The sequence below is a fragment of the Scyliorhinus canicula genome, chromosome 1, assembly GCF_902713615.1.
Source record: "Scyliorhinus canicula chromosome 1, sScyCan1.1, whole genome shotgun sequence".
Lineage (NCBI taxonomy): Eukaryota > Metazoa > Chordata > Chondrichthyes > Carcharhiniformes > Scyliorhinidae > Scyliorhinus > Scyliorhinus canicula.
In genome coordinates this window covers 11,051,411-11,064,663 of record NC_052146.1, presented here as the reverse complement: position 1 = coordinate 11,064,663, position 13,253 = coordinate 11,051,411, and the positions used below count along the sequence as shown (strand labels likewise).

Here is a 13,253-nt window from a genome sequence, read left to right as displayed (position 1 = left end):
GCTGCCCTTGGATTCTCATCAATAGCCGAGACCACATGTTCAAAGTAAAATAAGAGCAACAGTCGCATTACAGGGGTGATGACAATCTTGCGCAAAAGACAATCACACATGGATCAGAACATTATGACTGCCAGAAAATCAATCCTGCATACCCAAAAATACAAAGGATCACATGATGCAAAATTACAAGTATTTGGAAGGAAAGAAACATTTTCCAAAAGCAGAATTTCAAGCCAATGCAAGCACTTAGTGATGCTGCAGTAAACAAATGCAGTTAAAATCAACAGACAGGGCTGACACTTCTGAACTGGGCAACCTGTCGATGATGGGAGCAGTATCACCACCTTGTGGAATGTCAAGAAATAACTTGATACAAAACTCAAAGACAATATCCTCTGTAAGGTAAACTGGTTGAGATTGAAAGGAACCGGGCACAAGTGGGAAGGTCAGAAATATTGCCCATTCACATCAGCTGCATCAAAAGCCAGTAAGATGCCAAAATAGTGTTTAGTAAAATCACACTCCGGCAGCAAGCAGTTCCACTCAAGCAGATAAACAGCTTTCTTCATTCCCTGGATGTTACACAAGTTATTTCAGCCGAGTGCAAATCTATTTTCAGTTCACAAATGCCAAATTGTGGTGAATGGCCACCCCGGAATACTTCCTCACAATCTGCATGATTTCAAAGATCCAGTCTGCACAAGGAGCTCAGCACCAAAGCTGTTTTATTCTTCAATTGACAGAAGCCCTGGACCATCAGCTCCCAATGCACATCTCAGCCAGCCATTCGTAACCTAAGTAAACTTCCCTGATTCATTCAGCGCAGCAAGTGGGAAAAAAACTCAATGACACAAGAAGGTCACAAATTTACAATGATTGGAGACTAAAAGGTACACAAGTGGATGCTGAATACTTGTGCTTCATAATTTCATGGTTTTCAGTTGTCAACATATTGTAACTTGTATTTTAAGATGTTGAAAAGATTTGGTAGTGCATCAGGCTGTGGTTGTTATGATCATAGGTTCAAATCCCAATACCGAGTGCTGCACTGTCAAAAGCACCGTTTTTGAGAACAAATGTTAAGCAGAGAAGTCTGCTCTCTGAAGACAAGAGATCCCAAGGCACCATTCTGAAGAATAGGTGGGTTATCCCAACTGCACAATACTTGTGGCTCAATTTAAATGGTCATGACCACATTTGCTATGTATGGCAGCTTGCTGTGCACAAATTGGCTGAGAGGGATGGATCTAGAAAAAAGAGAATGATGACTACGAAAAGAGCTAGGCCTAAAAAATAAGTTAGCATTGACTGGATTTAGAGCTCGGAGGTGGATCATGGGGAGAGCAAAAAGAACAAATGTCAAACTTTTTTTTTGGTCAATCAGGTTTACTTTTTTTAATTTCAAGCTTTACTTCCTGCTCTGACAGTGAGTCACAAAATGTCAGTCAGGCTCAAGACCATTAGAAACTGGGATTCATCAAGCAAAATAATTGGGATCACAAGTTAAACAGTAATTGAAAAATTCTAAAATGGCAAGCAAGGTGTGTTGCAGGAAGCACGCATAGCACCTGCAAGACTCCAGTTTCTTTAGACCAAGTTATGGCATGAGACCGACCGCATGTAATTTCATATTGTATAGATACAATGAACTCCTGTGCAAGCAGTCTTCGCAATCCCAACCCACATAATTAATGTAATTTTAATTATGAAAGTTTCATGCACCCGAGATAAAAATGCAAGTCAATCTATGTGATACTCTCATGCGTTCAATATGCATTGTTTAAACATACAGAATAATTTGTTCTGAAGTAGAGTAGCTCCCAAATGCTTCGACACAAATTCAAGATGTTTTGAACTTACTTTTCCAAAATGAAGTGTATAGAAATCCAAGCTCAAAAACCTGTCATTCTTCCCCAAAATCAATTTCAAAAAAGCAGAACTCAATAAAATTGATTACTGTATGGTAAAAAAATAATTTATATGAATAGTAGCAGTGCATTTCCAGTTTCCCAGTCATTGTATTTGGCCACAAAGGGTTAAAGATCAGAGAAATAAGTTGGTATTTTGCATAAGCATGACCACATTTATAGTCTCATTACAAACATATTAGACATTCACACAAAATTTCACAATGCTGCTTTTAATTCAGTCGTGAGAATTAGTTCTATTTTTAAAGAGAATTCCAGCTCTTGACAAACTGGATTTCAGGGTCAAGTTTACATTTCCCTTGGGCTTTCCACATTTCCCTGGGCTTTCCACTTTTTTGTACTTTGTTCACCAGAGCAGTGTTTCCCAAAAAACCTGACATAACCAACAAGGAAGTCGAAGTGTCGTTTTTCAACACGTCCATCAAAACCAATGTTCAGAGAACTGCCAAACATGAAAAGTTTGAATATCCAGAGGACAAGTTCAATAGGGTGAGACAAGAGTGAAGAAGCTGACAAGGAATATCCCTAGAGAAGATAGATTTTGAACTGGTTCTAAGTGGTGGTAGTTTCAGACTCATCAACATTACAGGCAGGTGTGAAGCTCAACCAAGAGAAATAAATAACCACAGCACCATCAGCTTTCCTGTTAAAGGGCGTCACAGTGGCACAGTGGTTAGCACTGCTGCCTCAAGGCACCAAATTCAAAGCAAATTATTGCGGATGCTGGAATCTTAAATTAATTGACAAAGAGTCATCGGATTCAAAACATTGGCTCTTTTCTCTCCCTATAGATGCTGCCGGACCTGCTGAGATTTTCCAGTATTTTCTCTTTTGCACCAAGTTCAATCTTGGCCCCCGGTCACTGCCCATATGGCATTTGCACATTATCCCCATGTCTGCTTGGGTTTCACCCCCTCAACCCAAAAATGTGTAGGGTAGGAGGATTGTCCATGTCAAATGGCCCCTTAATTGGACAAAGGAAAATAATTGGGTACTTCAAATTTCTTTTAAAAAGCTTTCCTTTGTTCTCCCCTCCTGAAAGTACGTGGAGCAAAAGTACAGAGTTTAAAAATAAGGGGGAAATAAGGGGCCTCCCATTTACAACACAGATCAGGAGGAATTTCATGTCTTCGGCACGGGTACTCCTCGGTTATTATTTTATGCTATTATTTTATGGAAGGACTAAGCCAAGCGACTTGTGTTCAGTTGATTGACCTTTGCTCATTTGGTCTTCCACCCAAGATAATATTTTCACCTTTTCATGTACAAAAATGAAGAAACCAATTAGCGACATGCGACTGTTCTTTTCAACCCACCCAGTGGCTGTAACCAAGACAAACTATTTCTCCTTGTCCTTCCTGCTAGCAACCTTTTACAGTTAATGTCTCTCCGTTGTCATCCAGCTGGGTGGAACTGCCCTTGATTGGTTTTATTTATAGTAAGTAGTCTTACAACATCAGGTTAAAGACAGAGGCCGTACACAAGTGTACCTATCCTTCATTCACCTGAGGAAGGAGCAGTGGTCCGAAAGCTAGTGATTTGAAACAAACTTGTTGGATTTTAACCTGGTGTCATAAGACTTCTTACTGTGCTCACCCCAGTCCAACGCCGGCATCTCCACATCATGGTTTTATTCATATCCACCTAATAATAACCAGAGAATTACCATCAATGGTTCATCTTCCCATTCCAACATAGTTAGCTCCCATGTCTGCAAAAGATAATCCTTGGATCCATCCCATTTTACAGCTGCATACTGCCGCTTGGTGACATTGTACATAAAACAGTCAGTGTACTTCAGTGACACTCAGATCTACCTCACCACCAGCTCTATCGACCCATACATTGGAGGAAATTTCCTCCATTACTTCAATCTTTCGAATACTTATTAGTCTTCAGTTCCCATCAAAAACTTCACTCCCTTGCCACCAATTCCATCCAGAGGCTGAATCGGATTGTTCATAATCTCTTCATTAAGATGAAATCTCAAATATATCTGCATGGTTACTAAGGTTGCCCATGTCCACCTCTGTAATATTACCTGTGTCTGCCCCTGTTCCTGCTCGTCTACTGCCAAAACGAGCATCCATATCTTTAAGAATTGACTATTGTAACCCAATCCTGGCCAGATTCCTAGTGCTTGACGTCATCCAAAACTCTACTGCCAGGACACTAATTCACATCAAATCTAGTTCACCCATCATCTGTTTACAACCGGCCAACTGCAAAGGCCATGGGCCATGACAATATTCTGGCAATAATACTGAAGACGAGTGCCTCGCCTTCTGACCCCACAACGCCTGTCCACCATCTACAAGGCACAAGTCAGGAGTGTAATGGAATAATTTCCACTTGCCTGGATGAGTGCAGCTCCAAGAAGCTTGACACCATCCAGGACAAAGCAGCCCTCTTGATCGCGTCCCCTTCCTCAAACATTCAAACCCTCCACCACCAACAAACAGCGGCGGCCCTGTGTACCATCTACAAGATGCATCGCATCAACTCACCAAGGCTCCTTAGCACCTTCCAAACCTACGATCACTATCATCTAGAAGGACAAGAGCAACAGGTTTGGTTCGATTTGCTTGATTGTCATGTACCGAAGTACATTGAAAAGTATTTTTCTGCGGCCAAGGGAACATAATTCGGACATAGAAGACAAAAAAGAATAATCGACAAGAGTACAGTGACAAATGGTTCAACAAGGGCCAAACAAAGCAAATATATATGAGTAAGAGCAGCATAGGGCATCGTGAATAATGTTCTTCCAGGGAACAGATGAGTCTGAGGAAGAGTCGTTGAGGAATCTAGCAGCTGTGGGGAAGAAGCTGTTCCTATGTCTGAATGTGCGGGTATTTAGACTTCTGTATCTTCTGCCTGATGGAAAGATCTGGAAGAAGGCAAACGTCTGGGTGGGAGGAGTCTCCGACAATGTTGTCTGCATTCCTGAGGCAGCGGGAGGTGTAGACAGAATCAATGTGAGGGTGGCAATCTTGTGTGATACGTTGGGCTGAGTTCACCACACTGCAGTTTCTTGCGATCTTGGGCCAAGCTGTAGAAGTTTCAGAGAGTCGATGCAGACATGCTGAATTTCTTTAGCTTCCATAGGAAGTAGAGACGTTGTTGTGCTTTCTTGACTGTTGCATCAACGTGAGTGGACCAGGACAGACTGTTGGTGATGGTGACCCCCAGGAACGTAAAGCTATCGACCATCTCCACTTCGGAGCCCTTCCTGAAGTCGAAAATCAGTTCCTTAGTCTTTCCGACATTTAGAGAGGGGTTGTTTTCGGTACACCATGCAGCCAAGTGATCTATTTCCCTTCTGCAGTCGGATTCATCATTGTTTGAGATACGACCACCACAGTTGTATCATCCGCAAACTTACAGATTGAGTTGGGGTTAAATCTTGCCACACAGTTGTGTGTATATGGAGTACAGTAGAGGACTGAGCAAGCATCCTTGCGGGGCCCCGGTGTTGAGGAGGTGGTGCTGTTGCCTATCCTGACAGATTGCAGTCTGTTGGTGAGGAAGTCAACGATCTAGCTGCACAGGGAGGTACGTGGGACCTCACCACCTGGAGTTTCCCCCTTCAAGTCACTCACCACCCTGGCTTGGAATATATCGCCATTCCTTCACTGTTGCTAGAGCAACATCCCAAACTCCCTCCCTACCAGCACAATGGGTGTACTTATACCTCAAGGACTGCAGCGGTCCAAGAAGGCAACTCACCACCACCTTCTGAAGGACAATTAGGTATGGGCAATAAATGTTGGCCAAACCAGCAAAGCCCACATCTCATTAATGAATTGAAAAAAAAACAATTGATCACTATTTTAAAATTATCCTAATTTTCAAATGCCTCTCTCCAATTTCCTCCAGCCCCACAATCCTCTCCGATACCTGCACATCTAATTTGCACCTTAAGCAACCCCAACTTTAATCATACCACAGTCTTCAGCATCGCCAGGGAAGAAATAGCGTTAAAAGTTTCAGGTCAAATAATCTTTCATCAAAAATCAACAGTTGCCACCTTATAATACAAACACTGTTTCTTGCCCCAGATGTTGTAGTATATATAAATGATTTGGAGGAAAATGTAACTGGTCTGATTAGTAAGTTTGCAGACGACACAAAGGTTGGTGGAATTGCGGATAGCGATGAGGATACAGCAGAATTTAAATTGTTTGGAGACTTGGGCGGAGTGATGGCAGATGGAGTTTAATCCGGACAAATGTGAGGTAATGCATTTTGGAAGATCTAATACAGATAGGGAATATACAGTGAATGGTAGAACCCTCAAGAGTATTGACAGTCAGAGAGATCTAGGTGTACAGGTCCACAGGTCGCCAAAAGGGGCAACACAGGTGGAGAAGATAGTCAAGGCGGCATACGGCATGCTTGCCTTCATTGGCCGGTGCATTGAGTATAAAAATTGGCAAGTCATGTTCCAGCTGCATCGAAACTTAGTTAGGCCACACTTGGAGGATAGTGTTCAATTCCGGTCACCACAGTACCAGAAGGATGTGGAGGTTTTAGAGAGGGTGCAGAAGAGATTTACCAGGATGTTGCCTGGTATGGAGGGCATTAGCTATGAGGAGAGATTGAATAAACTCGGTTTGTTCTCACTGGAACACGGAGATTTAAGGGGCGACCTGACAGAGGTCTACAAAATTATGAGGGGCATAGACAGAGTGGATAGTCAGAGGCTTTTTCCCAGGGTAAAGGGGGCATAGGTTTAAGGTGCGAGGGGCAAGGTTTAAGAGGAGATGCACAAGGCAAGTTTTCTTTTATACAGAGGGAAGTTGGTGCCTGGAACTCGCTGCCGGAGGTGGTGGTGGAAGCAGGGACGACAGTGACATTTAAGGGGCATCTTGACAAATACATGATTAGGATGGGAATAGAGGGACACAGACCCAGGAAGTGTAGAAGATTTTAGTTTAGACGGACAGCATGGTCGGTACAGGCTTGGAGGGCCGATGGGCCTGTTCCTGTGCTGTACTTTTCTTTGTTCTTTGTTCTTTTGTCTGCTGCATTTCCAGTGTTTCCTATTTTAAAACCAGATTTCCTGTTTCGGAATACTTTGCTTTTGTATTATGTTTTCTATTTGACATGCAGCTAACCCCTTGGGAAGTGTATACTTGCATAATTTGCACAAGAGTCTTGAAGATTTTTTGATTATCCAGTATGTCGGGCACAACACAAGACCGAACAGTAATCATTAGTGAATCGTGCTCAGCCACTCAGATTTTGATTTAAGACACAAGAGGTGCGAGTGGAAAAGAAAGGAAGGCTGATAAATGCAACTTCACTTACTCAAGGATGTGTACGTTTCTTGGAGATAAGTCTGATGGGATGTATTAACCCGGCAGTTGTCTGCAAAAGAAAGAATGTTTTATTGGATGGAAGATTAGAGCACAAGTAATTACATATTTCTGAGACTAAAACTGTGATCGGGAATAATCCAATCCATTTTAAATTAGAGGATGAATATCAAATACAAGTAAAATTCATTTTGAAAAACCAAACAAACTAGGGGCCCACATCAGCAAAGGATGTTGAAATGTGAGAATGTGTGTGGTCTATCCAAGAGATGTAGGGATACAAAATAAACAGAACTCTTAAGGCACCAATACAACAACAAAAAATCCTCAGGCTTTGAAACTCCACTTCGCTCTTAAAAAGGAGAAGATGTAATATTCATTGAGCGAAGTAGAAACCACACCGCTGAGATTCAGTAGCCCTTATCATTGTCCTCTTGCTCCTCAGCTTATTACGGGTAAGTTTCAGCATCTGCTCCTCAGGCTTTTTTGGCTGCCTTGCATTAACAGTAGCTGCCAGAGACATCCAAAATTTCAGTCTGCTGTATTGGAAATATGCCAAAAGCACAACATGCAAAGCCAACATCTATATTTTCAAGGTTTCCATACCCACAAACCACATTTTTCAAACTGCAGTGGCAGGCAAAACAATAAGTCAGTTTATTGTACATTTATATGTACTTGAGCACCAACATCTGCAAGAGAAAAACATAGCCAATATCTTTAAGGTCCCTTGCACAATATTTCCTACATTTACACATGCTGTGTCATGGGGAGAAAAGAAAATTATGATCCTTGTTCATCATATTAGAATCCCATAATCCGTGTTGCCAACTAAAGCATCAAGAGAAATCGTGAAACAAGCTTATTTAACTGCCAATTTGGAAAACAGCAAAATCAAGCACAAGGTTAAAAAGTATCAAGTTCTTCCACCCGTGATACAACTTAAAATTCCTGGGAAAAACAAAAATGTAAATTAGAACATTTTGCTGGCCAGCACGGTGGCGCAGGTCAGCCTCACGGACGGGGGGGGGGGGTACAAGCACTAAACTTTGCGCTGGAGGGACCAGATACCCTCGCCTCTGTACCAACAGAAGGGAAAGGAACAGGGGTGGAGGGGAGAAGGAGAAAAGGAGGGTGGTGGGGACTATCTATAGAGGCAGAAAAACAAAAGAACCTTCAATTATGATGTGCAAGACTCCAGGAGTCCCCCGGAGGAGGTGAAGGGCAACAGTGTCAGGCACTATTGAACCCTGCATCCCACTGCAGAGAGCCTTGTGCACTCTCCACTCCAGACACTGGTCGGCTGACGGCCTTCGGTAAGTCACCCTCCTGCCCAAATCCGCCATCACACTAAGTGCCCAGGTCCTGCTTTGATCCAACCACCAGGATCATCGACAGGTGGGTTCGCCTCAGGTTCCTCCCTGGCTAGGAGGCGGTGGTGCAGATGCCTGATCTGCCCCTGCCGCCTGGACACCGGAAGGCCCCGAAAATAACGCCGGAAACAGGTCCGGGATGGTGGCAGAAGTGCCCAAAGACAGAGTCTTCCAAATTACAACCCGCTAAGAATCCAATAAGCAGGGGGTTATCGCTGTCCCCCTCCCCCTAGAAATTGAACAAGTCTGGGGTGCTAAATTATACTGAGTGTAACGGGCCCCCTCGGGTCGTGTCCCACCCCGAAGCACCCTGCTCAGGCGGGGGGGGGGGGGGGGCGCGGCAGCAGCAGCTGCTGGGATTTCTTCACTATCCCCCTGCCTCTTTTCTTTTGTGGACTGCGCGTGACATCTGTGGGAAAGAATCTGGAGTGACGCATTTGCGGGGGAGGGAGCCTCCATCTCTGGAGACCCCTCCAGGCGGACTCCTTGACCCTCAAATGTTTCTCTCCAGAATGTGCGCTTGGGACAGAGCACTCTGGTTCGAGGTCACGCACTTCACTACCACCACCCACAGGGACCTGCGCAGAAGTGTCACCGGGCCCTGCATCCAATAGCACAATGTCACCAGGCTGAGGGTGTTGCTGGGTGATGGTCGGGTGAGGTGTAACAGCTGCAGCCAAGTCAGTAGATAGGGGCACTGGGATAGTAGGATCCGAACCAGATGGCTGTCGAATCGCCCCGTTGGTCTTTTCAGCCTTCCGGTCACACGGGTGCCTCCTCACCGCCACGGCAGCAGCCGAGATGTCAGTACGCGCCGGCATGACTCCCCCCAATAAGGGGGGGGGTTTAGTTGCAAGGCCAGTGGAATTAGAGGGGCGGTGGCAACACCACCACCAGCAGCAGCATTGGAGGTGGGGCAAATTTTTCTAATATGGCCCACCTTCTTGCAGGCATGGCACCGCATACCACCCGTGGACCTCCCAACCTCCCAGTAGGTTTTATACCCTAAAGGGATCTCAAAAGTCTCTTCCAGGACCTCCCCACGGGCCAGGCAAACAAAGACCTCGCCCAGGCCAGGCAAACAAAGGCCTGGTGCCAGAAGGAGAAAATATGCTCAAGGGTGGGTTCTTTGAGGCCGGGAGTGGTGCCACTCTGGACCTTACCTCTCCCAGGTGGGAGGCAGGTGAGGAGCTCCATGGGAATAAAAGGCAGAAGATTAGAGAGAATAACTTTCTCTGCAGCTGGGTCCACCACCAGATAGATGCCGCCCACCGTACCCTTTTGCCAGGGCGAGGTGGGCTTCCCACACAGCTCTCAAGAAGACAGCCTTGCCATACCACCTTCGAGGTTGCAACTATGGCCAAAGGGCCAACCACTTCAGCCATAACACAGACGCAGGCTCGGTTGACATGGTGGGGTGGGCGTAGCACTTCACCCCAAGTTCATGGGCCATGAGGCGAAACAGTGACCTGGGACCAGTGGCGAGGGTGGAGGCTGGGCACATGGGACTCCGAGAGTGAAGAGGGTGTTCCTGGAGCGAGGGAGGGATAGAGGCAGGCTGGCGCTGCCCAACCTTCTGGGGTACTATTGGGCGGCCAATGGTGCGGAAATGGGTGATGGAGGGCGGAGGGGCGACGTGGAAAAGAATGGAGATGGCGTCATGTAGAGGTACAAGCCTGGGTGCCATGGTAACGGCGCCGTTGCCGCTCTCCCCCAAGAGGTTTACCACGAGCCCGGTGGTGGCAGCGACCCTAAGAATCTGGGGACAGTGGAGACGGCATTGGGGGGAAACAGGGGGCTCAATGGAGGTTCCATTGGGTGGCACTCATCGGTTCATCCCAGGGAACAGGGATGGGGGATTTAGGGGGTGGCAAAGGGCGGGCATCAGCAAATTGAGGGACCTGTTTATTGGCGGGAGGTTTGCGGGCCTGGGGGAACTGGAAGATAAATTTGGGCTTCCCCAAGGGAACATGTTCAGATACTTGCAGGTAAAGGCGTTTGCTAGGCGACAGGTAGAGGGATTCCCTTTGCTGCCCTCGCGGGGGACGATGGACAGGGTGCTTTCGGGGGTGTGGGTCAGAGAGGGGAAGGTGTCCGACATCTATAAGTTAATGCTGGAGGTGGAGGAGTCATCAGTGGAGGAGCTGAAGGCTAAATGGGAGGAGGAACTCGGGGAGCAGAGGACGGAACTTGGGTGGATGCCTTGGAGAGAGTCAACTCTTCCTCCTCATGTGTGAGGCTTAGTCTCATCCAATTTAAGGTGCTGCACCGGGCCCACATGTCCGGGACTAGGATGAGAAGGTTCTTTGGGGATGAGGACAGGTGCACCAGATGTTCCGGGAGTCCAGCAAACCACGCCCATATGTTCTGGGCATGCCCAGCACTGGAAGAATTCTGGAAGGGGGTGGCGGGGACGGTGGCACGGGTGGTTGGATCCAGGTTCAAACCAGGGTGGGGACTCGTGATTTTTGGAGTTGCGGTAGAACCGGGAGTGCAGGAGGCGAAAGAGGCCGGTGTCCCGGCCTTTGCGTCCCTAGTAGCCCAACGAAGGATCTTGCTACAGTGGAAGGATGCGAGGCCCCCAAGTGTGGAGACCTGGATCAGTGACATGGCAGGATTTATAAAATTGGAAAGGGTCAAATTTGCCCTGAGAGGATCAATACAAGGGTTCTATAAACGATGGCAGCCTTTTCTGGACTTCCTAGCTCAAAGATAGGTATTTTGGTCAATAGCAGATGTTATTTTTGGTATTTTATTATGGTTCGTTGTTGTTGTATAAATTCAAAATTTTTCAATAAAAATTATTTCAAAAAAAAGTACAAGGCAGGAAAGGAAAGGGAGCAGCAGGAAGGTAAGGCACAAAACGACAGGCCAGTGCAGAGGAAAGTCTAACGGGCTGGTCCCCAAAAAGGTCTTCGATCCAGCAGCAGGTGGGTGGGGGACAGGGTCTTCAGCCCAGCAGGGGCCAAGCAAAACAGTCCATGGATTATATCTGGTCTCAGCGTAATCAGATGAAACAGAAATAAAGTCTAGATGCACCAACCTTCCTCTCTTCTTCGTCCCCTTCCAAGTGTTGCAGCAAGCTCCTGTTTGCTAAGAGGCTTAGGGCCCTGCAGATGGAACAGGCAGCAAACAGTCCCAGCCCCTCCTCCTCTACTTCTGCTGCAGGCTGTGAAAATGCAGGGAGGTAGCCAGGCAGTGTAAATTCAGTCCCATGCTGGAGCTTTAATGAAGCCAGACCAGGCTAATCCTTCACCAGTGAAGACTGCTTTCCCTCTCTTACATCTCCCTGTAACATCCAGTGAGCTTCAGATAAAACAGGCAGCACCAAATGTCATCTTCCCTCTCTCCTCTCTCCCTCCCCTGGAAACTCAACAGCAACCAGCACTGGAAATGGCAGCGAACAGAGACAGAGACAAAGAGAACAGATGCAGCCACTCAAGGTGGATTGGCCACACTTTTGAGGTCCACCAACAAAACAAAGAAAAGGAAACAAACTGAAGGACAAAGCAAAAAAGGGCTGCTCCTGTTAGGGGCACTGCCCGAACATAACAAGGATCAACGGAAACTTAAAAACATAAAATAAGAGTGCAGTTAATGGGGTCAATAAAGCACCCCAACCCCTGCAATGCCCACCGGACAAGGAAGCCCTAGATGGTGCCCGTGGACACCGCATGCTCCCTTTCCAGGGACACCCGGCTGCAAATGTAGCCGCGGAAGAGGGGCAGGCAATCTTCCCAGAGGGTGCTATCTTCACCTTTTCAGTGCGCAGGCCCCTCTGCTCCCTCAAGAGCCTGTAAAGAAAGATTTCTGCCAACACTGCCCAAAGGCATCCGCATCTCCCGCCTCTTTAACGTGGACGCGGGAAGACCGGATGAGCAGAGCCATATCAGACCACTGGTCGAGGGCTAGCTGCACCCTGCTTCAGCGACCGCAGTTTGCACATAGAAAATCCCGGAGTTACCCTCGGGGGATGTGTCCGGCACGAGTGAGTCCACTGTCTCGCTACAGATGGACCTAAATTCATCCCCTGTGACCCCCACCGAGCAGCCATTCTCCTCTGGGCAGTCGCCATCTGGGATAGAGTCCTCTGCCACTCCTTGGAGGGGTAGGGAGAGAAACATCATAACCCCCCGACCCCCCCCCCCCCCCCCATGCGGAGCAGGTGGCGCCCCGACCACTGCCCCTTGGCATTACACAGTGCCCTCGGAAGAGATTAGACAAAGTCCATCACCTTTCGACCCCTGAGCTGAGACATCCCCCAGAGCAGGATGCTTCGGGGCTTGGTCCGAGCCATACGGCACGGTTTCACCATTCAGCCTTGGGTCTGCCTCGATCCCACCTACCAGAACGTCGACAGACGGGTTCCTCGCAGGCTCCTCTATTGGCATCAGACCAGAGAGGTGAACGCTCAGACCCCACCCCCACTCCTCTTGCAGTGCCGGGCCACCAGACAGACCCAGGAACAATTCCAGAAAAATCTATGGGATGGAAGGGGGGGGGGGCTCACCTCACCACCCCCGCAGAGGTCATGGTGCCGCCACAGCCCTCCAGCGTTGCGAAAAGGAACACCTCTGGGGAGCAAAATGGCTCGCACCAAGCCCCGAAGCATCCTGCTCTGGGGGATGTCT

The 13,253-nt window shown here is 47.2% G+C and overlaps 1 protein-coding gene across 1 annotated transcript in view; it reads right to left on the bottom strand.

Moving 5' to 3' along the window:
• The window catches only part of arvcfb (ARVCF delta catenin family member b), a 474,185-nt gene that overhangs the window by 398,374 nt on the left and 62,558 nt on the right, over positions 1–13,253 (bottom strand). The window contains 1 exon segment of the mRNA XM_038818458.1: positions 7,242–7,301. The gene's annotated coding sequence lies outside the window, so the exon portion shown is untranslated.